This window comes from Zootermopsis nevadensis, unplaced genomic scaffold (genome assembly GCF_977971745.1).
Source record: "Zootermopsis nevadensis isolate Lab colony 2312 unplaced genomic scaffold, Znev_1.0 Znev_ptg000003l, whole genome shotgun sequence".
NCBI classification, from domain to species: Eukaryota; Metazoa; Arthropoda; class Insecta; order Blattodea; family Termopsidae; genus Zootermopsis; species Zootermopsis nevadensis.
Window position 1 is genome coordinate 7,379,283 of NW_028259135.1, and position 24,746 is coordinate 7,404,028.

General features: G+C 45.0%; 2 protein-coding genes and 1 pseudogene across 4 annotated transcripts in view; 1 reads left to right on the plus strand and 2 right to left on the minus strand.

Annotated features, from left to right (window-relative positions):
- LOC110835665 (leucine-rich repeat and fibronectin type III domain-containing protein 1-like protein) overlaps window positions 1–24,746 on the minus strand; it is a 162,246-nt gene that overhangs the window by 31,550 nt on the left and 105,950 nt on the right. The window lies entirely within an intron of this gene.
- Window positions 7,685–16,278, plus strand: LOC147874932 (cell division cycle protein 20 homolog; annotated as a pseudogene). The gene is made up of 7 exons (XR_015538063.1): window positions 7,685–7,727; window positions 8,448–8,639; window positions 9,938–10,117; window positions 12,777–12,883; window positions 13,270–13,417; window positions 14,049–14,225; window positions 15,437–16,278. The product of XR_015538063.1 is annotated as a cell division cycle protein 20 homolog (transcript).
- Window positions 14,253–24,746, minus strand: part of LOC147874933 (uncharacterized) — a 43,451-nt gene continuing 32,957 nt past the window's right edge. The window contains exon 11 of the mRNA XM_087341710.1: window positions 14,253–15,559. The gene's annotated coding sequence lies outside the window, so the exon portion shown is untranslated. The remainder of the gene's footprint in view (window positions 15,560–24,746) is intronic.

Here is a 24,746-nt window from a genome sequence, read left to right on the forward strand (position 1 = left end):
CCTGAACACGGTTTCAAAAATGTAAATTTGCCTAACCCGTTAATGGTTACATCCACAGGATCGTGGTCTGGACAAATATTTGTCATATGTTTGGCATTTGGCGCTACATACAACCAAACGTTATCTCCTAATTGTGTCCAAAATGTTTCCTAAGGCTTTGACCGGGATGTTAAATCTTATGTGGTACCGCCTGATTCGACTTCTAATGGTTAAGTGAAGTGTTTTCTTCGCGGTACGGACTGAATTCATAAATAATATTCAGACGATCTTCGGCTTCAAAGGGTTAATTCAACTATTCTTTGAGAACAAGATTCTGGAATACCAGAACTGTATTGCAAAAGTCTTACTTCACAGTCTGCCACTGAATGTACTATTTGTACTGTGAAATTTTGCTTACACACACGCAGCTCTGAGGTCGCTAGGCTGCACTGACCTATTTCAGTTTGACTTAAACGAGTATAATATTGTCTCGTCTTGTCTATCAATACAAACTCCTTTTCAGGTTGAATGAATGTGAACTTAGCGGTAGTTCCATTTATCCTACATCATAGTTTAAATGAGAACATAAAGGCAACTTAATAACATACACAAAATAAGTATCTTGGATAAACACATCAAAATCGATTACATTAAGAAGTTGAAAAGAATACTCCGAGCTCAGTGGTAAGGGGAAGGACTGGTCTCTTGGAAAATCATTCTGACTTCCTTTCATGATCTGTTGGATCTGTGCTGGTGAAATTAATTGAGGCTGTAATATGCCTCTATGCGCGTGCAATACGGCGTCTACCAATACGGAGTATTGGTCTTGTAATTCATCAAAGGCTCTATCTAATTGTAAAGCATGTTCCCTTAACGTAATTAACATAGAAGTATGTCCTAAAACTGTATTTAGTTGTCCGTCTTCCTCAATAATGTGTTTTCTTATCTCTGACAATCCCTTTGCCAGAATCTGCTCATTGTGAGATACATCGCTCAAGGTTCTGTTTGCTGTCTTTAGTGTACTTTTAACGACGACTATCTGCTCCTTTGAAAGATTTAAAAAATTAACTTCTTCCTGCTCTAACTGAGTAATCTTATCTGAATAGTATTTTCCATCCTGTTCGTCTAACGTTCCGAACAGTGCATGTGATATTGTTCCTATAAATCCAAAAAAGCTCCTTTTAAAACGGTCTGAAATCGAAACTCGTTGGGTCAGTTCTGTTAACGTAATTTTCATAGACTCAATTTTACGTAGTTTCCTGTGTACATGCTTAATTGAAGATCTGCATTCTGTTAAATTTACCCAATCTGAACGTTCATGCGCTTGACAAAACTCTACAGTGAACTTGGCATATTTTCTGACGGTTTAGAAATTTTCATCAACACGAGCTAAATCAATGTAGCTTAGAATTTTCCAAACGTTACTAGACAGTCTGGCTTCTCCAAGGTGTTCGTAGTAAAGTCCTGGCGATTACGGAATCTGTTGGAGTCTGAAATCTAGCGTCTCTGCTCCTATGATGACCATACACGCTATCCATGTCATTAACCCCATCTGTAAATCACACAAAGAATGGCTTGATTCTATTTGCATGCACTGTAGTTTGTTTAGATCTCCTAAGTTGTAAGGTAACATTTACTTCTTGTCTGTCTTTTATTGCATATGGGCCTACACAGCTAGGGCCTAATTTCCTAGATCGATTTTTCCGCGGACTCTCATACTGTAATAAAACAAGATCTCCAACTATGAACTTGGGTACGTGTATCTGCTTGTCGTAATAATCCTTACTCCTCGCTTTGGCGACTTCTAACCTTTCCTTGGCTACCGTGTAACTGTTTTGCAATCTTTGTTTCAACTCCTGAACGTAGCTATCCAAGGCGTAATTAACACCTTCCGGCGGATTCTGTAAATAACCCGGTAAATTTGCAACTCGCCCGAACATCAATTCGAACGGCGTATAGTTTGTTGCGCTATGTGGCGTGGTGTTGTATGGGAATATAGCATATTTAATCCAATCCTCCCAGTTGGATTGATCCTTATCTACAAAATGCCTGATAAATTCAATTAAAACGCGGTGGGCGCGTTCCAAAGACCCATTCGTCATTGGATGCACTGTAGTGGTGTTTATTTTCTTCACGTGCAGTAACTTGCAAACATTCTTAAACATATCACTCAAAAAATTAGCTCCGCAATCTGATAGTAAGACGTGAGGGCATCCGTATATCAAAACTACATTTTCAACAAAATGTCGTGCGATCGTTTCGGCGGTTTGATTTCTCATAGGTACGGCGATCAAATACTTGGTTAGTTCATCCTGCATGGTTAAAATGTACCTGTTCTGTGAGGAACTAACATTAATCGGTCCAACTACATCTATGTTTATCTTCTGCAATATCGAATCGGGTGTAGTGGTTAACTGTAAAGGCAATTTGGTATTTAGTTGAGTAATCTTATTCTTTTGACAGGATTCACACTTCTGAATATATTCCTCTACATCTTTCTTCATGCCTGGCCAATCAAAGTGTAACTTCAATTTCTTATAGGTCCTATTCATTCCCATGTGCGTTCCTAGTGGCGTCGAGTGAGCTTCGCGTAATATTTCTCCTTTTTGCTCCTGAGTGATTTCCTTGCATGGTTCTGCGCCTTCTCCTGGCTGTTGCATGACTTCGATTCTACTGAGAGCGTCGGGCCCTCCATTCAAACTTCCCTTTCGGTACATTATCTGATAATCAAACTCTTCTAATCTTAATCTCCACTTTAGCAATCTGGAATTTGGATTCTTTACACTTGATATCCACGAAAGTGGCTGATGGTCACTAATAATCAAAAATTTTCTGCCATACAGGTACGGTCGAAAATGGGTGCAAGCCCATACTACTGCGTAAAATTCCTTCTCTATCACACTGTACGCTAATTCGGCTTTTGTTGATGCTTTACTTGCATAAGCTATTGGTTTCTCATCCCCAATAGACCCTTGGCTAAGAATGGCACCTAACGCCGTGCTACTTGCGTCTGTACATAGTATAAATGGCTTTGTAAAATCATGATATTGCAACAATTGTTAGAATTTCTTTCAATTTGTTAAATGCATCCTCTTGTGGCTCCTTCCACTCATAATTTACTCCCTTCTTTGTCAGATAAAATAGCGGCTCTGCTATCTGGCTGTACTGTGGAATAAAGCGCCTATAGTATCCTGTCAATCCGAGAAAACCCTTCACTTGTTTGCGTGTTTGTGGAATGGGAAAGTTCTTTACGGCGGACACCTTGGCTTCGTCCGGCCTTACCCCATCTCTCGTTATCACATGACCTAGGTAGACTACCTGTTCCCTCAAAAATTCGCACTTGTCCAAATGCAATTTTAAATTATGCTCCCTCAATTTGTCAAACACCTCTATTAATCTATCATTATGCTCCTGCAAATCTCTACCATATACAATTATGTCATCCAAGTAAATCAGTGCCCGTACACCCTGTATACCACTTATTATATGATTCATCAACCTCTGAAACGTCGAAGGCGATCCCTTGAGCCCCATCGGCATTCTTTTGTACTCAAAATGCCCCTTTTGTATGGAAAATGCCGTTTTAGGCTGGTCGTCTGGATTAAGAGGAATTTGATAATACCCCATTGCGCAGTACAGCGTCGAGAAGAATTTGGCCTGTCCTAAAGAATCTAGCAAATCAGTTATCAATGGCAGTGGAAAACTATCCCCTATTGTGACCTCATTCTGATTTCGATAATCCACGACCATCCGCCATTTTTGTTTTCCTAAAACATCTATCTTTTTGGGTACAATAATTATAGGTGAATTCCACGCTGACATGCTGTGAGTGATAATCCCTTCGGACAGCATCTTATCGGTCTGTCTGTCTACCTCATCTTTCAAAACTTCAGGTATCCTGTACTGTCTGACATTTATTCCCCTAGTCTTATCAATTGTGGGTGTCGGGATCGAATGCTGAATGATCTGAGTACAAGACAGCTTGTCTCCCGGCAGGTAGAAGATATCATTGTACCTACTGCATAAATTTAGAATTTCCTTCCTTTCCTCCCCATTTAAATGATTCAATCGCAGATGTTGACCCAATAATTTGGCTCTTTCTGATTCATAACTCTTATTGACAGTATACATTATCCTCATGTTATCCGATTCGCATTCGTATGGTTCCAACTGTACCTCGGGTGCTTGCATGATGACTTCCGTATCTAGTGTGTTGGCAATACAAATTACGCAACGACCGTTCACTGATTTCGTCAATGATTCTGACATGTAGACTCCTGGTACTAGTTCTTCCTTGGCCGCAATTCCCGTCAGACTCCCCTCATGTAATGTAGGTACTTCGACTATGGTCTCTGATCGTGGTGCTAACTTAATAACCAACCTCGCTCCGATACGATGTACTTCTGATCTCTCCTCTTACAACTTCGATATTTCTTCTCTGACCAATATACGCAGCATTAACATCACTCCGACAATACGATTTTATCAATGATATATAATACAACAACAAATGTTGATACAATGTGAAAAATGAAGAAATGATAAGAAAATTAAAAATTAGTAATTGAATTAAGAGTTTATAACATACACCTGATGACGGCTCTATGAAAGCCGAAACATGTCGAGAATGTTCCTTATGTAAATCGAGTACTCGATACGGAACAAAGGATAATATTTTAACCATTTAATTATCTTATATTACTTTATTGTGATTGACGGACAATTTTAATATATTTTAATACTATTTTTAAATAAAATCACAATATGACGCACCTACAATATCTTAACTTAATATACATTTGTGCGTTCCCAGCACCGTTTTTCTAGCCTGTCATCAAAGTTCACCTTTAACATGCTCATATCTATAGTTCTAGTCTCAAAATCTATCTTAGCTCTCTTGGATTCCCAAAAATCTCGTCCCAAGACGGCGTCACACGGAATGGAAATACAATCGCTGACCACCTGGAATTTGTGTGTTGTGTACATATCTTTCATCTCTAACTGTAACTCAATCGAACCCATTGTCTGAAGGACAGCTGTTGAAATCCCTTGAATCCTCACCTTGTTCGTACTGTCATACCGCAGTCCTTGCTGTAGACTGGACTCCTTGATTATTGATATGTGCGCCCCTGTATCAATAAGGAACACTAACCTAAGTGTCCTTCCATCTCTTACTTTAAATGACACGGTGTCTAATGCACTTATGCTACTCTTAGTACATATGCTGCAACCCCTTAAACTCTCCGAGGCCCCGACTGGCTGCTTGCCTGACCTCTCGGCCCGTTTCCCTGCACCTGGCTCGATACTCCACATTTCGGTTTCCAACCGCTATTACTTCTCTTACAATCACGTGCAATGTGACCCATACTCCCGCAAGCGTAACACCTTACTACATTTCTTTTCTCAGGTTCTGCAATCACATGCGCCTTGTACCTCGGTCCTGAGTTACCGCTACTAAATCTCTGTTCATTCTCCGACCTATAAGCTCCTAGGCCTCTTTCTCTGGCGGACAACAATGCACTGTCTTCTTCTAATGCTAACTCCACTGCACTAGACAATAAAAGCTGTTCACCCCTGCTCCTAACGATCGTCTTAATTCTATCATTCGACAGTCCTTGGATGAAACCAGCTCGCGCCAAATAGTTGATCAGACTAATGGCTCCCGCCAATTCATGTTCGTTGCACACCTTACTGGTAGCTAATCTCAATTCGCTTTGCATCTGGTCTACTCTTGACCCCCAACTTGAAATTCTTTCACGTTTTTCTTGCCTGCTACTGAACATTTTACACGCATAAAAATCTATCGTCCTCCGGGTTGCATAATTTTCTTCTAATATTGCTTTAAGTTGACCCCAGGTGCCGGTTAAATCTCTCACGAGTAGCTTCGATCTCGCTTCTCCCGTAATCTTAGCCTTAATGAACTTCAAAAGTAACCCATGGTTTACTGGATCTACCAACTCAAAGGCGGCGTCAACATTATCAGTAAATTCCTTCAGCTTACTTTTGTCACCTGAAAATGGTGCACCTATCAGCTTCATTGCCTCTGAAATGCTACAGTAATTTTGAGATGCCATTTCCCCGTTCCTCCTACGGGCTCCTCTGACTCAGAAATTATGCTATACTCCCATTCACCCTTACACCAGCAATATACAACAGATCACTCGGATTTACACTCTTACGTTAATGAAGGGAACGTAAACTGTATTATTGTTTATTTGCAAATTTGCTTTTCTATTAAAGTTACTTCCCCAACTAACATATATTGCAATTCACTGAAATTTTAATAACTCCCCCTTAATTCAACAAACAGTTTGCGTTGGAAGAGGATTTGAGCTCAGCTTTCCCTTTTCTGAAAGTGCTTGGCTGTGAATAAATTCACAGGGGACCCCGAACTCTTCCTGGAAGAATGAAGATGGTGAAATGTGCGGACCCTCTGGAGTGGTGATGGACGGTATTCGGCACCCTCTGGCTTCTGACGACGAGCAGAGACGGAACTCTGAAGTAACCTCGATCGTCTTGCGCCGGGTTTCGTAGTGGAGGCGGCGTCTCTCAGCTGCGGTTGTTGGCAGGGTGACCAGACAAAACCGTATACGACAAAACCGCACACGAAAATTGCGCACAGAAAGAAGCTCACTGTCATAAATGCTCACACGAAAATTACTCACACTGACAAATGCACACACGGACAAATGCTCACACTGACAAATGCACACACTGACAAATGCTCACACTGACGGACTGAAACTTGAGATGAGGTGTAAACCAGGCTTTGGCATATTAATCTGGTTTATATGAACGAAGGAGTTGTGATTATATGATACTTGGTACACCTCACTTCATCAAAATTTGAGTGATTTTATTAAATTTTGGCTTTGTCCAATGTATCACATTGGGAAAGAGAGTGGCGCCATCCTGGCGTGTGAAAGTCTCTTCCCCCGACATTCGGTTTAGTGTCCGTTGGTTTGGGGCGCCCTAGTAGGTGTGAAGTGACGATTGCCAGATGACCGCTGCTTCACTACGACTCGGACCAATGGAATTTGAATGTGGCTGTTCGGCACGTTTCCGACGTCATAAGTGACTTTTTGGGGGACGAATCGGATTGTCATATTCAATTCAAAATTCAAGAACAGTTACGTTGCGGGAATATAAAAAGCGAGATTGCGTTGGGGCTCGCTCTCTGAAAGTTCGGTTCTTCAAGGCAAGCAGACAGTTTCTGCTTGATTCTTACAATTATAAATACAACAGCCGAATCATCGCGCTGCCCTACAATCAGAATAACGTATTGTACAACAGTGTCTCGAAAGGAAATAAAAGGTGAAACGTCTCCAAGGTGACTTCGGTGTGGTCTGCAGTTGATCATCCCCACAGATTTCACGTCCTTGGCGCACGGCCGCTCCAACTATCACAGTCCCCGTATAATCCCTGAGAGTCGGACAATCTTGCTCGCCGACAAACCCTACACAAATCCTACCGCATTATCCGAAGTTATATAAAGCTGTAACCGCAAGCAAACCGGGCACGCTACTGGGTTTGATCCCGGGGCAACCAGAGTAAGAAGAAAGCAGTCTGCGGAAGGGCGGTTGCAATAAATATGATGGAAGCGAGACCAGAGCCTTATCTAAGAATAAACATTATTTTATTCTGAGTAATAGCAGTGGTACAGATGAAATGTGTGATTTTGGTTTTTGGAAATAAGTCGTATCGAATGTTGAAGGCGTCCAAGCCTTTCAGCAGTGTTTTCCTGAAAGGTGACATATACACTGCAGTTATGATGCTTATTCTAATCCATTGATATTACGTTATAATTTAAGGCCTTTTATTTCTGGTCGAAGACAATATTTTGGTTTGTACTGATTTTTCTTTATGTCAATTAAGGGCATTTTCAGAAGATTGAAGGAGTTTCATTATTTCATGCAACTTCTTTCGAAGAAAACCCTTTGTGAAGAGCTGCCACTTATGGTGCTTTTTAGTGGATATATTTATTTATAATATTACCATAATAAATCTGGATTTCAGTACAGTTTATTTCAAGAAACCCTAGGCATAATGAACATCTGTGCAATGCAGTTTTCAATATATTGTATGCACAAACCCTGTGTAAATGACTTAATGTACAATGGACGCCACTCAAGCAATGTGTTGAATCTGGTTCACCTTACATGTTTTTGCAGTCAGAGTATATGTACATATTGTTCTGTTACGTTGTAAAAGGTCTTTTACCTCATATATATCTCCATTGTTTTTATTTTTCTCTGTATGTGTGTGTTCATACAGAGAATGTCCTTCAGTGGACATAATTAGTTCTATCTGAATCTGAGATAACCCGTTAAAGTTTGAGGCTTTTCTGAAAAAGGTAATGTATTTTTACAGCTGCACAGTTTTTGGTTATACATAATACACTGTGCCTCTTTAAAATTTTATTCAAATTTGAGTCATAGATTTTGTTGTAATAGTCCTTGTTATTTCAGATCTGAACCTGGTCGATTGGAGTCCGAACAACATTCTGGCAGTTGCTCTAACACTGTGTGTATCTGTGGAATGCTAGTACTGGTGCTACTCAGAAGTTGCTCAGTCTGGAAGGGAGTGATTTTGTGTGTTCTCTGAGTTGGATGCAAGAAGGAGATTGTCTTGCTGTGGGAACAAATATGGGAGTTATACAGGTTTGTTATGTTACCGAAAAAGTTTATATTTATGCACTAACAGAATTAGCAGCATGTAAATTGTCTGCTCTTGAAATATGTTACCTTCAAGTTAAGTGGGAAGTGTAGATGAAACACCTGTATTCTTTGATATGACTACCAATGTGACAATATTGACGTTAAACATTCAAAATGAGTGGTGGCTATGGACTAACTTAGAATAACAGTAGGTGCTTGGAGAAACGTACCCTTTGTTTTTCTAAAAAGAGAAAATCACTGGTACCTGAGGGAAAATTAATTTAGAAGTTTTGATGCAGCTTGCAAATTATATCTTATTGAAATTCAGGTGTGACTTAGGTATGCACATAGCTTATATTCATACAAATATGGTGGTGTTGTTGGTAGAGGGAACAATCAGATGGTAAAATGTATTTTAAATAACGTGGTTGAAGAGCAGAGCACGGTTCAAAATGGCAATCACGAAATGTCATGTAGCAGCTCCTCATTTAACACAGTCACAGTGTGAAGAAAACATTTGCTAGTAGTTTGTATGGATATTTATTCTTGAAAGTACTTTTCTTTCTCTTAACTATTTATGTGAACAGTATTACTGTAGTAAACAATAAGTTGGCACTTCGTGGGCTGTGTGAGATCAGAAGTAATTATAAAACAATGACAGCAACAAGATGATGGGATTTGAGCTGGTCCACGAGAGATGGTTGTCCAGGGTAGCTCCAGCCAGCACAACATGCAGTCTGTACACCCAGGTTGGTGTAACGGCAGGACTAACAATGACACAGTGGAGGCTTGATTGATGTCACTTTCTGGTGCATACGGCTTGTTCTAAATTTTGTGGGTTTATAATTTAGTAAAATTTCCAATATTAAAACTAAATTGTGGCGGAGCAGTTGCCACCGATTTGTTTGGTGTCCAAAGAACGAGTGCCTTGTGAAATCTGCCCACACAAAAGACCCCCGGCTCCCAAAAACCCCGGGTACCTGCAGCACCCCCTTGTTAAGCCAAAAGGTTACACAAAGAGGCTTTCGCAGCTTAAACCGTAATACACCCAAACAAGTGAACAAAAGAGACCTTCATAAAACAGTTGGTTGGACCGAAGGGTCGACTACAGATAGTGGTAGTAATAATAGTACAGGAATTGCAAATGTTTAGTGCCTTATGCATTCCTTTATCTGCTGTCCCATTCAAAAAAAAAAGTTCTGCTCTCATTTCATGACATTTGAATGAATATTTTTGAGTTCTCATTGTTTTGTAATTTTAGAATAATCAAAATGATTAATTGAATTGTTTTGCTTTCAAAGTTGTGGGATTGCAGCAACATGAAGCGAGTACGTATCATGGGCGGTCACTCGGCACGTGTCAGCTCTCTGTCGTGGAATTCCTACATTCAGAGCAGTGATTCTGCTAGTGGTCAGATCATTCACGATGATGTTCGACTTAGAGATCACAGTGTGGCTGGGTTTTCTTCTCATACACAAGAGGTGAGAAACCGTGCATAGAGAACTCCCGGAGGATGGAGCCAATAGTTTGTGCTAACTATGCAGAATCCCTTGGCATGTTCACAGACAGATTCATTCCCACAACACTAAATGAAGGTCTACTACCCATCATTTAATCACTTCTGCTGACAAACTACAAACATTATGTAGGCCAGTTTTAACAGTACCCTGGTCTGCTATCCCTCCCCACCACACCAAAGGTCATGCCATAACTTATGCTGTTAACTGCAGGGACCTGAGTTTCTGTACAGGGTAGTGACATATTCATGGCAGGAAAAGATTATAGTTTTGGGAAGGAACACTGGCGCTACGAATCTCGACACACCTTCCACAAATCAAAAGTTAATTGTTACAGTAACACAAGATGAAGATACTTTATTCGCTTAGAGTCGCTGCAAGAAACCTTGCACTATACCTCATCTCAATAAATTAGTAACCTCTCATACCACTTGCAGAGACAGGCCCCTACATATCTAATCATGGGCTGTGACAGAGTGAACTTGTAGGCGGTTACCAGTGTTTCGGAGGAACATACTGTCTCCAACCCAAAGGCTGAAGTGAGAAGTGTCAACCCAACCAAAAAGCTAACTGAGGGCGGAGGTCTGCGCAAGCGCAAGCCTCGTCCCTACCTAGGTGACACCATTCCTGCGCTCAAGGCGCATTGCTGGAAATGGTAAACGGTCTTAATGTAAGAAACGGAAATTTTGCTGACGCTAACAGGGTTACGCCGTGGCTGGAGCCTCGACCATTCAAACTGGGATCTGTTGCTGCTGATGGGAGGTTATCCCGTCAGGCAAGTTGTCCAAAGGAATTTGGTTGGTTGGATCTCTGGGGTTTGAACCCAGAGAGGGAGGGGCCGTTTCGGCTGAAGGCCTCTGCGGCATGGGGGGTAGATCACTTCAGCTGATGGCCTCCATGATCGGGGGGGGGGGGGGGTGGCGGGCCGTGCCCCTATTAAGTTATACCCTGGCATTCGCCTTACAACTGAGGAAAAGCACGGAAAACCTCAGTCAGGGTAGCCGAGTAGTCTAACCACCCGTTGTGCTGACTTGGCCGTCTTTTGGGGACGGCCTCGGCTGGCCTGCTGAACATCGGTCGCCCTCGGTTGCCCTTGGGCGACCTCTGGCAGCCCTCGTTCGGCACGAGTGCCTCCCGAGTTGCCGAACTAAGGGGTTCCCCACAACAGCTAACCTCGAGTTAAATCTCTCAGTCAGTGCTCTGGTGTGGTCGGCAAAGAAAGGGACCCCCAGATCCTCATGTATTTGCCTGTTACTAACATACCAGGGCGCGTTAGTAACAATGCGAAGACACTTGGATTGCAGAACTTGCAGCTTCCGGACGTGGGTGCGGGCAGCTGACCTCCAGATCGGGCATGCGTAATCCATCATGGGACGGATGAGCTGCTTATAGAGCAGCACACCGTTCCTGATGGACAGGCCACTTCTCCTATTGATGAGCGGGCCTAGCACACCTAATCGTTGCGCCGCCTTCTTTCCCACCTGGTTGACGTGCGCCGACCAGGTAAGCCCGGCGTCAAGGGTGACCCCCAGATACCGAGCTGTTTTGACCCATTCGATCGGCTGTCCGAGAAACTGCACCGCTCTGGGCTGTTGGATGCGTCTTCTCGCCGAAACGAAGAGAACCGCGGTGCTCTTCGAGACGTTGATAGCAATCCTCCAGGCCCTGAGCCAGAGCTCAAGTCTACTGAGGTAGGTCTCCAGATACCTGACGAGAAGCGTTGGGCTACGGGACGTGGCTACTAGAGCCGTGTCGTCCGCGTACTGTGCTAACTCGACGTGGCGGGACGGTGTGGGTATGTCGTTGACATACAGACTGAAGAGCACAGGGGAGAGAAGTCCACCCTGCACAACTCCAGCCCGCATGGCTCGACGTGTGGACGTGGCCGACTGGAAGGACGTCTGGAGTGTCCGGTCAGCGAGGTAGGAAGAGATGGTTTTCACCAGGTACGACGGGAAGTTGAGGACGGTCAGTTTGTATAGGAGGCCTTGGACCCAGACTGTGTCGAAGGCTTTGGCCACGTCCAGGAAAACCGCGCCGGTTAGCCGCCTCTCATCAAGGTTTCTGTTGACCCTTTCGACGAGGCGAGCCAGCTGCAACGACGTGCTGTGTCTGGGTCGAAACCCAAACTGCTCGTCGCGCAGCAGCCCGCGTTCACTGACCTCGTGTAGGACCCTCGTTAGGAGGATCAAGTGAGAAGTGTTGGGAAGTGGTTGGTTTATATAGGGTTAGGAAAAGGACCAGGCCATGGTGATTGTCCAGCCAGAGACCAGGAATGAAGAAGGAAGATGGAAATGGTCCAAGCCTATTGAAAACAGCCCTAAAAGGGCCACTTATAATCTCTCTCCTTACCCAACTTCTCTCTAGCTCCTTGTTTCCCATCAGCCCAGACTGTCCATCTTCCTTGCAGTTAAAGTGAAGCTGCAAAGCCTGATTTCAGACCACTATAAAAAGGCAATGTTTCAGATAAGCGTTACTAAAATGTGCATTTCCCCCCTCCCATCCCTGTTTAACCTCTGGTTTTAGATTAAAATATTCACATGCATGCAGTCTCTTGAGAAAACTCCCACAGTCATAACGTCATTTATATTAGATGTGTTATTGATAACTTCACTGTTTTCAGGTTTCTGGACTAAAGTGGTCTCCAGATGGCAATGACAATGTGCTGTACATTTGGCCAGTTGTTGCAGGACGAGCTTACTCACACCCCCAACCTTTATACTCTCTCAGGTAAGTGGATACTTGATGATGTAGTTTCGTATTTGTGAGATGAGTGGACGTTGTACTCTATCATATTAATTCCATGAAAATAATAAAATGCGATTGTAGACATATACTATTCGATCTTGAAACTGTTCTAGTATTGCAAACTTGATTGTATTTTAGTCAAACATTCTTGGACTGTCAGTCACATCAGTTGATTAAAAATCACCAGTGTTTCAGGGACCATCTCCATCTCCATGATCATTGCTCTAGCCATAAAAATGATTTTCACAAGGGAATGACAAGCACATTTTCAGTTCAGTAGAATTGCACTGTAAAAATTGTGACATTCCATTCCAATAGAGAGATGTTTATTTTCCTGCTGTGTTATAATTTCCAGTGTTTGTTTGTAGTGCACATCAAGCAGCTGTGAAGGCACTGGCATGGTGCCCATGGCAGCCTAGCAGATTGGCAAGCGGTGGTGGAACATCTGACAGATGCATTCGCTATTGAAACTGCAATACTGGTTGTTGTTTCAACACCATCGACACTAAGTCTCAGGTAAGGCCTGGATATTTACTGTATTTAAGACTCCTTGACTGCCATGACTATAGAAAATACATAACTGCTTAGGCTGATGCACTGTTAATTTTGGTAGGCACAGTAGCACATCTATAGTTATTAAGTGAATAATTATTGTTTTATTTAAAAAATCTAGGCAGCCATGTTAGTGTTGTGTCAAAAACCAGCATTTCAGAGACACTGATAATGGAGACGGAGCTAGTCTCTGAAACATTGACTTTTCACTCCATATTGACATGTCTGGTCATTTGAGAAGATTTTATAACAAATAAGTAACGTGACTTGTGTTTGTCAATTTACAAACATCTCAAATGTGTGGACTGTTGCCTAACTATTGCATGATTATCTTGTTGAAGCTTGTAATAAAATGGCCATTACCTTCATATTTAACTACTGTCTTCTGTATGTTAGACATTATTACCACTAAGGGAAGATTTATGAATGAAAAGTCTCGATATGTGTGTTAAACATTTTTTCATCCTCTTAGTTCATAATTGTCTTGAATTTTTAAATCTGTCAGTCATTTGTCTCCTTGGACTGGGTTATTTAGTGGATTTTGTTACTTCCTTGAATCCACTGAAATATTTACACTGTAAAAAATTTCTTACAGGTATGTGGTCTTCAGTGGTCAGCTACATACAGAGAACTCATCTCAGGTCATGGTTACGCAAATAATCAACTAATTATCTGGAAATATCCATCAATGACAAAGTTAAATGATCATTATTTTAGTGAGATGAAATGTTAATAGAGAAGCGATTGAAAATGAATTGGTTATTACTGAAAGGTTTGTATTTGGAGATTTCTACGAAAGTTCACTCAGGATATTTTCATGTATTTTAAAATTATACATATATAATTGTTTAGTTGGAAGATAGAGTTATTTCACACTTATTTTTGAGCATCCTGTGGCTGAGATTTAATTCTTGTAGAACAGGCTCATGTTACCAGCCACTTTTGTATATTATTGTCTGACTTAGTGTTTATCACGAAAAACAGGATGTTTCTGATGCCCAGTCAGGCACCCATTAACAAATATTTTGTAAACGAAAGTCTTCCCCCACTCTCTATTTGCTTCATCATAAATCATGAGTCAGTATACGTACTTATGCCGCAGTACATGGCACCGACAACCCATCCCATGAGAACCTGAAATCTCAGAAAATGTTTTTCCAATACTGTCATGGCAAACTTTGTAATTTATGTTTATTTTGATATTGTTCCCATCACCTTTACTCTGCCGTGCTTGAGGGAATGAAAGAAGAAAATGGGGTGGTTTTCCTGACCTCTCAATTTGGTCTCAACCCACAACTCCTATGTTTCTTCCTCTTGACCTTCCCTCTCTCTCTGTTGTGTTTCTTAACCTGTCATTCCCATCTTTATCACAACCTCCATTGTGAACATTTTCCTTTCATTTTCATGTTCAAAGCCTTCTTTGGGATTTGTCTATTATTCATTCTTAATAAACCATTGCCCATACCATCTCATTCTGTTCTTTGTTAGATTCTCTCTCATTTTTTATTTTATTATCCTATCTCTTTTAGTTTATCAGTCTATGCTTCTTAAAAATCACTTCTCTACTTCTATTAATCTAGTAGTTCAGGATTTTACTATTTAACATAAGAATTATGATCCTTAAATTTGGATTGAAACTCTTTTATTTTCATCATTGCACTGGGTGAATATTTTAAATTTGTCCAGGGACCACAGACGTTAATAACTTCTGTGGTCCCCGTACAAATTTATAAAGTATTTCCATAAAATATTTTTCATCTAAATGTCACACTGGATCTTGTCATTCAAACAAAACACTAACACAATACGAATACCAGTACCACCTTCTGCGGGCAGAGTCAGTTTGTATTTTTACTGCAAGAGTTTATTGGCCCCATGCCAAACCCCAAACCCCAAAGCTGGAGAACTGGTCCTTGCGTAATTTTATCAATAAAATTAGAGCATGGATTAGGTTAATTAAATCAAGTCTTGAATTAATTTCAGGTTGCTGAATTAACTGGACACACAGCATGGGTCTTGCAACTGGCTATGTCTCCAGATGGAAGCACAGTGTTGTCTGCTGGTGCAGATGAAACTTAAGATTGTGGAAATGTTTTGCTCCTCATCCTATCAAGAAGAAGAAGAAAGAGATAAGAGACTCTAAGGCTGCTCCGAGCATGTTTAAGGGAATTCGATGATGAAATTTGGTCACACAAATAATAATAATAATATATCTATTGAAATCCTGATGTTGAGTGAACAAATAATTTGTTGTTATTGTGAACTGTCTAGTAACTTACTTAAATGTTCAAGATGCGTACTTATGTGGAGTGTTATGCAGGACTGCTTGTGATTTTGGTGATATGTACATTTATTTGTTTTATTTATACAATTTTATTTATTTATTAAATGGTTCAAATTATTACAACAGTATTTTTTATTAATGGCATTCAGTTTTCACCCACCTGTTCACAGTGGTCACTTTTATGAATGTATTAATACAATCTTATTCATAGAAAATTGTATTAGCAATATTCATACTTTATATGGCGACGTTCAGAAACTGTAAAATCATTACGTCTCTGTTAGGAAAGGCAGATACCACTTTCCTGGAGGACAGTGATCAGAGAAGTTTGTTATTCATTTTGGTAATTCAGATTAATTGTATATGCATTTGTTGTGCTGTCACTGCACATGTTGCAAATGAATATAAAATGAGAATTTAACTAACAACAAAACATAATCTGTCTGTATAATGACAGCCATCATCTGAAGACAAGAGTAAAGCCAACTCCTGAAATGTGTATACCACACACATATCAGGCAATGGTCAATGTCTGACATAATATTGGTATCATGAATGAGTGATCCATTAAGTAATGTGAAATTACAAAAGTAGCGAAGGACAGCATTATAGTAGACTTAGAGCAAAAGTCGATCATAATACATGAATAGCTTGGAACACTGAAGGTAGGAGAGGAAAAATACGTTCAAGGAAACAATAAGAAGGAAAGAGTCGGAAGTTGCTGATGCTTTCAGTATATTAAAAGGGGTAGGTAGATGCAGTTTTACATTTAAAAGATTCATGTACCATTAGATGCCCATTATTCAAATTATCCCATCTACTGAAGCTGAGATAAGAAGGTAAAATTACTTACTTAAAATCAATCGTACGAGGTTATGATGAAATAGGATGACGCTTTTTGAAAGATTGTTGATCTCTGTTTTATCACCCATTAAGTAATATCAAATAAGGAGATACAACTAGTGTGAAAAATTATCCAATATCAGTAGTAACTGTTTCCTGATGCACTTGAGAATGATATGTACAATAGGTTAGGCCATGAAATGAATATTAATAACATAACATATTGGGCCCAGGACACTTTGGTTTCAAGGTACATGCACTGAAAATGCTACCTTCAATTTGCCACAGATGTATTTATCAGTAAACAGCTGTTATGTCCTTAATAAATGTTAATTTGACTGCATATTGTTTAAAGACAAACAATAATTAGACATTCTCTTTCAAATAACACAATCTATTTCTAATAATTTCCTGTATGATTTCCACATAGAAATTTTGAAAAACATAGCTGAATAATATACAAATGTACAATTTAAATGCAAACACAACATATGCATTAAAAAAGTCCCACCAAGAAGACTCATACTAGCATATCTGACTTTTGCACAAACACCAGTCTACTATGCTATCCATTTGTCTAACAGTAAATTTGGATGTCCAAGTAAAGTATAGTCTTAAACATCAATTTACCATGGAACATAGTCTCATGACTCCAAAGTCCTTAAAAATAATTAATGTTCTTTTAAGATTAGGCAAACATGCTGACATCTTTGGTTAACACTATCTGGTAAATGTAACTGAAATGGACGTACAGAATATCGCAAATGGAGAAACATGAAGACATTAATTACAAATGATCAGAATTATGCTGCCAGCTGTTTACTCACATTACTTCCAGTTTTGGACCTAGAAAATTTGAAGTACGAACGAAAGAATTTTGCCTTAGCGTCGTGTTCTTATCGCGGTTACGTTCCTGTCAACAGAAACCATTCTTCTTGTCAGGACTCGAACCCAGTGTAGAGGCCTTTGTTTCGGTAATTTCCTCTTTGAAGCAGAAAAACTCTGATTCTGGCTCCTTTGTTCTCTGTCGCTTAGTTTCGGAATTAAAGGAACCGCCCTTGAAGGAAATCGAACTCAGGACACTTCCCAGAGTCCTGACCTTCCAGCGTTCTCTCATTTGTCTTAAGGAATAATTACGCCATGTTTCTTCTGCACGAGCCACAAGCAAACGGGTAAAGCAAAGCCAACCCTCAATTTCAACTTCCGCGGTATTTATTAAGGGGAAAATATGGCAGTTTTTTACAAATTCATCTTCTAGGCCTCAGAACAATTTTCGGATTTGTGACCTTGGTCAATCAGATCCTTTCCCAGGGACAAAGAAAATTTGCCTTGGCGCCATTCTTCCCTAGTGCTTGCTGTCCGAACAACAGAAAATATCTTTGTCGGGATTCGAAGGAAGGAAACATTTTTCTCTGGCCCAGGTGCGATAAGCTTATCAGCGCCCGAAACCCCCCAAAATCACCATTAAAATCAATAAATTATACTGAAACCTGGCGGTTTTTTTAAATAAGTAATAAGAAGAGGTACTGCAATTTCTAAAGCACACCTGCAACAATCTCTTCCGTGCATGCCATAAGGATCATTATTGATTTCTTATACATGCAGTATAATTGCCTGAATGAACCGTATTGCACGCCATTCCTTTACTAATTATTACGTCACAGTTGTCGTCCGCATTGTTGTATTAGTATATATTGCCGTCAACAGTCGACAGGGTATTGTCTCTAGATTAGCTTCTTTGGTTGCTTTGAGATATAAAAGCTTTTGTGCTGGTAAAACGTTTTAGAAAATAGAAAGTGCTTATCTTATATAAGAATTATTAAGAAATCTGTGACGTGGACGTCGTGGTCTCTTACAATTGAACAAAGTTTGAGAAATCTGTGACGTGGACGTCGTGGTCTCTTACAATTGAACAAAGTTTGAGAGACATGGAAGGAGGTGAGCTGGCCTTTCTGAAGGCCCACCTCCCTGAAGTGTTCCAACAGGTCCAGAAGCAGATCCTGGACGCCATCGCGGCGGAAAAGCAAAGACAGCGGGCAGCAGTGGCAGCAGCATTAAATACAGCAGCTACGACCGTGGTCGGAGGGCCTACTCGAGCCAACACTGGCAAGAGGAAAGCCAAAGAGTTGGACTTGTCCAATTCGAGCGGTTCGTTGGAACCCGCATCCAGGCGCCCGACGCCCGGGCCACTGTCCGGAGCCCAGTCACCTTCTCTGCCGGCACCGGCAAAAGTTCATCGGCCCGATGGCCCGTCGGTAGCAGCAACATCATCCACCGCTTCCATGAGCAGGACAGTGCAGCCCTCAGCCAAGGGACCCGGCTCCCAGCCGGGACCCTCTTCCTCGATGGAGGTGACTGGGGACCTGTCCGGGCCGCTCACTGGTGTGTCATCTGACGCCGCTTCTTCTTCCAACGCTCAAGTGGACAAAACGGCTCCGGGGGAGCGCCGTAACAAAACCCCGGTGTACGTCTCTGGGGTGAAGGACGTACGCAGCTTCCTGCATAGGATTCGCGCGGAGTTGGCCTGCGGGATCGTGGCGCAGATGAAGGGAGACCTTCTGGCTCTTGTGCCTGAGACCGCCGACGGGTTCCGGGCCACCGTCAGGGTCCTGCGGTCCCTCGATGAGGGCGAGGGTGTGAGTTTTCACACATTCTCCCTCCCTGAGGATCGGTGCGTGCGCCTGCTGATTAAAAACCTGGGCGTGCGCATGCCTGAGGCCGAGGTACGCGAGGAGCTGGCCGCCATGCACATTGCTGTGCAGGGGGTCATGCAACTGCGATCGAGGCGCCGGGCCATGGACCAGGACGGTGACCGTCCCCTTACGCCACACTTTATAGTGTCGATAGCACGAGGCCCCGACGTGGCGAAAGTGCGTTCCCTTACTGAGATCTGCGGTCTGCGGGTCAAGGTAGAAACATATGTTGCACCAAAGGGGCCCATGCAGTGTAAACGGTGCCAACGCTTCGGGCACACGCAGCGGAACTGCGGTTATGCACCCAGGTGCGTGGCCTGCGGGGACGCTCACCCATCCGGGTCGTGTGCCACCCCCAAGCAACAACTTAAGTGCTGCAGCTGCGGAGGCAACCACACTGCGAACTATAGAGGTTGCAGTAAGTGGAAGGAAGCCAAGACGGCCGCTGCACAGCGTGCGAAAGGGGATCGCGGCCGAAAGGACGACGTCTCCACGCGCCTGCCAGCGCCCAAATCGGCGCTAGCTAAGCCTTCCCTCGAGCAGGAGAACTTGGGCCCTGGGTGGAACCACGTGGTCCGTGGTGGCCGCGTCGTCAAGGCTGCGGCTATGAAGAACCCCGCCCCAACGCCAACTGGAGCCATTGTACAGACTGAGCGGCAGACTATCCCCAAGGGCGGCCGTGCCAAGCCCGCTCGTCCTGTGGCGCCGGTGGCAAATCCCACAGCACCTGCTCTCAAGAAGACTGACCCCACCCCACCCAAGGGTCAATCACCGCTCCAGGACATCTCAGATATCCTGGAAACCCTCTCACCACGGGTCTGCATTGAGTTGACACGACGTCTCCTCGCCGCGATCCATTCACTCCCCCCCGGGGGGTCTCGTCCGCGAGCCCTCCTCAAAACCGTTCTCCTCTTCATGGCCGACAATGACTGCACGGCCTAGAGGACACGGTAGCAAGGCCTTGCGGCTGGCTTACTGGAACGCCGACGGTGTCCGCGACAGGAAGCTGGAGCTGGAGCAGTTCCTCGGTGACTACGGAGTCGATGTTTGCCTCCTGAACGAGACGCACCTCACGTCGGGTCGGGCCTTGAGGTTCGCGAACTACGTTTGCCACCGTACGGACCGCCCGACGCTAGGGGGTGGCACAGCGATCCTTGTCCGCAGGGGCATTGATCATTACCCTGTGCCGGTATCGGGTCTACAACAACTAGAAGCAACCGCCATTCACCTGGTACTGGCAACCAGGAAAGTCAAGCTAGTGGCGGCATACCTCGCACCCACCCGGCCATGGATAGAGTCGGACCTGACCGAGTGCTTGAGCGGGGGTTTCCCGGTCCTCTTGGCTGGTGACCTCAACGCGAAACACACGGATTGGAATTCTAGCCTTATCTCTACTAGGGGCTCGCTCCTGCGTGATTACGCCAACAGAAATTCCTGCTTCATCTACGGGCCGGATTCTCCAACCACGGCTCCCTACACACACAACGCCACACCTGACGTCCTTGATATTGTCCTCATCAAGGACTTCGTCCTACCGGTGCACCTGACTGTCTGCCCCGCACTCAGCTCAGATCACCTGCCCGTCCTCGTCGACACCACGTGCCGATCGTCCTTTCAAAACCTGCCTGATCGCCCGGACTTCGCGAGAATGGACTGGGCTGCATTCCAGGCTTGCCTCGAAAGCAGACTACCGGGGAACCCCGTGGTAAACGACGAGGAAGAAATTGACAAGTGCGTCGAGGAGCTGACCAGTGCTATCCTGGAAGCCACAGCAGCGTCCGCTCCCAAGCTTCGACCCCGCATTGACAGGCGACCGCTTCTACCCGCTAGTATTCGAGATGAAATACGCCTGAAGAACCGGCTGAGGAGGCGATGGCAGGTCACAAGAGACCCCGCTCTTAAGACCCAGGTCAATCGACTCCAGAGGTCGGTGACCTATCGTCTCAACGAGTGGCGGAACGAACAGTGGAGCGACACGCTCGAATCCTTGGACTGCGAGGACCAGTCGCTTTGGAAAATGACCAAGCGTGTGATGCGAGTCCCCACTCCGTCGCCCCCCTTCTTAGTGATGGGAGGACTGGCTCTCTCGAACCTCGAGAAGGCAGAAGCCCTAGCCGACAGCCTTGAGGTCCAGTTCCAGCCGGTAGACTACCCGTCGGACCTGACTACAATTGACATGGTTAACGAGGCGATGCGAGCATACGAGTATGCCCCTGTAAATGAACCAAAATTAACCAGTCCATCGGAGGTCGCCCAGGCCATCAAGGGACTCAAGCTTGGCAAGGCTCCGGGCCCCAACGGTATACCGAACAGGGTCCTGAAACATCTTCCACGACGCGCGGTAACCTTTCTCACGAAAGTGTTCAACGCGGTCCTTCGCAGGCAACACTTCCCCTCGGCATGGAAACACGCTCGAGTGGTGTCCATACTGAAGCCGGGGAAGGACCCCACGCTACCTTCTTCCTATAGACCCATCAGTCTTCTCGACACGGTCGGCAAACTCTGCGAGAAAATCCTACTAACGAGGGTCCTACACGAGGTCAGTGAACGCGGGCTGCTGCGCGACGAGCAGTTTGGGTTTCGACCCAGACACAGCACATCGTTACAGCTGGCTCGCCTCGTCGAAAGGGTCAACAGAAACCTTGATGAGAAGCGGCTAACCGGCGCGGTTTTCCTGGACGTGGCCAAAGCCTTCGACACAGTCTGGGTCCAAGGCCTCCTATACAAACTGACCGTCCTCAACTTCCCGTCGTACTTGGTAAAAACCATCTCTTCCTACCTCGCTGACCGGACATTCCAGACATCCTTCCAGTCGGCCAAGTCCACACGTCGTACCATGCGGGCTGGAGTTGTGCAGGGCGGAATTCTCTCCCCTGTGCTCTTCAGTCTGTATGTCAACGACATACCCACACCGTCCCGCCACGTCGAGTTAGCACAATACGCGGACGACACGGCTCTAGTAGTCACGCCCCGTAGCCCAACGCTTCTCGTCAGGTATCTGGAGACCTACCTCAGTAGACTTGAGCTCTGGCTCAGGGCCTGGAGGATTGCTATCAACGTCTCGAAGAGCACCGCGGTTCTCTTCATTTCCGCGAGAAGACACATCCAACAGCCCCGAGCAGTGCAGTTCCTCGGACAGCCGATCCAATGGGTCAAAACAGCACAGTATCTGGGGGTCACCCTTGACGCCGGGCTTACTTGGTCGGCGCACGTCAACCAAGTGGGAAAGAAGGCAGCGCAACGATTAGGTGTGCTAGGCCCGCTTATCAATAGGAGAAGTGGCCTGTCAATCAGGAACGGTGTACTACTCTATAAGCAGCTCATCCGTCCCATAATGGATTACGCATGCCCGATCTGGAGGTCAGCTGCCCACAGCCACGTCCAGAAGCTGCAAGTTCTGCAATCCAAGTGTCTTCGAATTGTTACTAACGCGCCCTGGTACGTTAGTAACAGGCAAATACATGAGGATCTGGGGGTCCCTTTCTTTGCCGACCACATCAGAGCACTAACTGAGAGGTTTGACTCGAGGTTAGCTGGTGTGGGGAACCCCTTAGTTCGGCAACTCGGAAGACACTCGTGCCGAATGAGGGCTGCCAGAGTTCACCCAAGGGCAACCGAGGGCGACTGATGTTCAGCAGGCCAGCCGAAGCCATCCCCAAAAGACGGCCAAGTCAGCACAACGAGTGGTTAGACTACTCGGCTACCCTGACTGAGGTTTTTCGTGCTTTCCTCAGTTGTAAGGCGAATGCCAGGGTATAACTTAATAGGGGCACGGCCCGCCACCCTTCCCCCCGATCATGGAGGCCATCAGCTGAAGTGATCTTCCCCCCATGCCGCAGAGGCCTTCAGCCGAAACGGCCCCTCCCTCTCTGGGTTCATACCCCAGAGACCCAACCAACCAGTGCTATCCTGGAAGCCACAGCAGCGTCCGCTCCCAAGCTTCGACCCCGCATTGACAGGCGACCGCTTCTACCCGCTAGTATTCGAGATGAAATACGCCTGAAGAACCGGCTGAGGAGGCGATGGCAGGTCACAAGAGACCCCGCTCTTAAGACCCAGGTCAATCGACTCCAGAGGTCGGTGACCTATCGTCTCAACGAGTGGCGGAACGAACAGTGGAGCGACACGCTCGAATCCTTGGACTGCGAGGACCAGTCGCTTTGGAAAATGACCAAGCGTGTGATGCGAGTCCCCACTCCGTCGCCCCCCTTCTTAGTGATGGGAGGACTGGCTCTCTCGAACCCCGAGAAGGCAGAAGCCCTAGCCGACAGCCTTGAGGTCCAGTTCCAGCCGGTAGACTACCCGTCGGACCTGACTACAATTGACATGGTTAACGAGGCGATGCGAGCATACGAGTATGCCCCTGTAAATGAACCAAAATTAACCAGTCCATCGGAGGTCGCCCAGGCCATCAAGGGACTCAAGCTTGGCAAGGCTCCGGGCCCCAACGGTATACCGAACAGGGTCCTGAAGCATCTTCCACGACGCGCGGTAACCTTTCTCACGAAAGTGTTCAACGCGATCCTTCGCAGGCAACACTTCCCCTCGGCATGGAAACACGCTCGAGTGGTGTCCATACTGAAGCCGGGGAAGGACCCCACGCTACCTTCTTCCTATAGACCCATCAGTCTTCTCGACACGGTCGGCAAACTCTGCGAGAAAATCCTACTAACGAGGGTCCTACACGAGGTCAGTGAACGCGGGCTGCTGCGCGACGAGCAGTTTGGGTTTCGACCCAGACACAGCACATCGTTACAGCTGGCTCGCCTCGTCGAAAGGGTCAACAGAAACCTTGATGAGAAGCGGCTAACCGGCGCGGTTTTCCTGGACGTGGCCAAAGCCTTCGACACAGTCTGGGTCCAAGGCCTCCTATACAAACTGACCGTCCTCAACTTCCCGTCGTACTTGGTAAAAACCATCTCTTCCTACCTCGCTGACCGGACATTCCAGACATCCTTCCAGTAGGCCACGTCCACACGTCGTACCATGCGGGCTGGAGTTGTGCAGGGCGGAATTCTCTCCCCTGTGCTCTTCAGTCTGTATGTCAACGACATACCCACACCGTCCCGCCACGTCGAGTTAGCACAATACGCGGACGACACGGCTCTAGTAGCCACGTCCCGTAGCCCAACGCTTCTCGTCAGGTATCTGGAGACCTACCTCAGTAGACTTGAGCTCTGGCTCAGGGCCTGGAGGATTGCTATCAACGTCTCGAAGAGCACCGCGGTTCTCTTCATTTCCGCGAGAAGACACATCCAACAGCCCCGAGCAGTGCAGTTCCTCGGACAGCCGATCCAATGGGTCAAAACAGCGCAGTATCTGGGGGTCACCCTTGACGCCGGGCTTACTTGGTCGGCGCACGTCAACCAAGTGGGAAAGAAGGCAGCGCAACGATTAGGTGTGCTAGGCCCGCTTATCAATAGGAGAAGTGGCCTGTCAATCAGGAACGGTGTACTACTCTATAAGCAGCTCA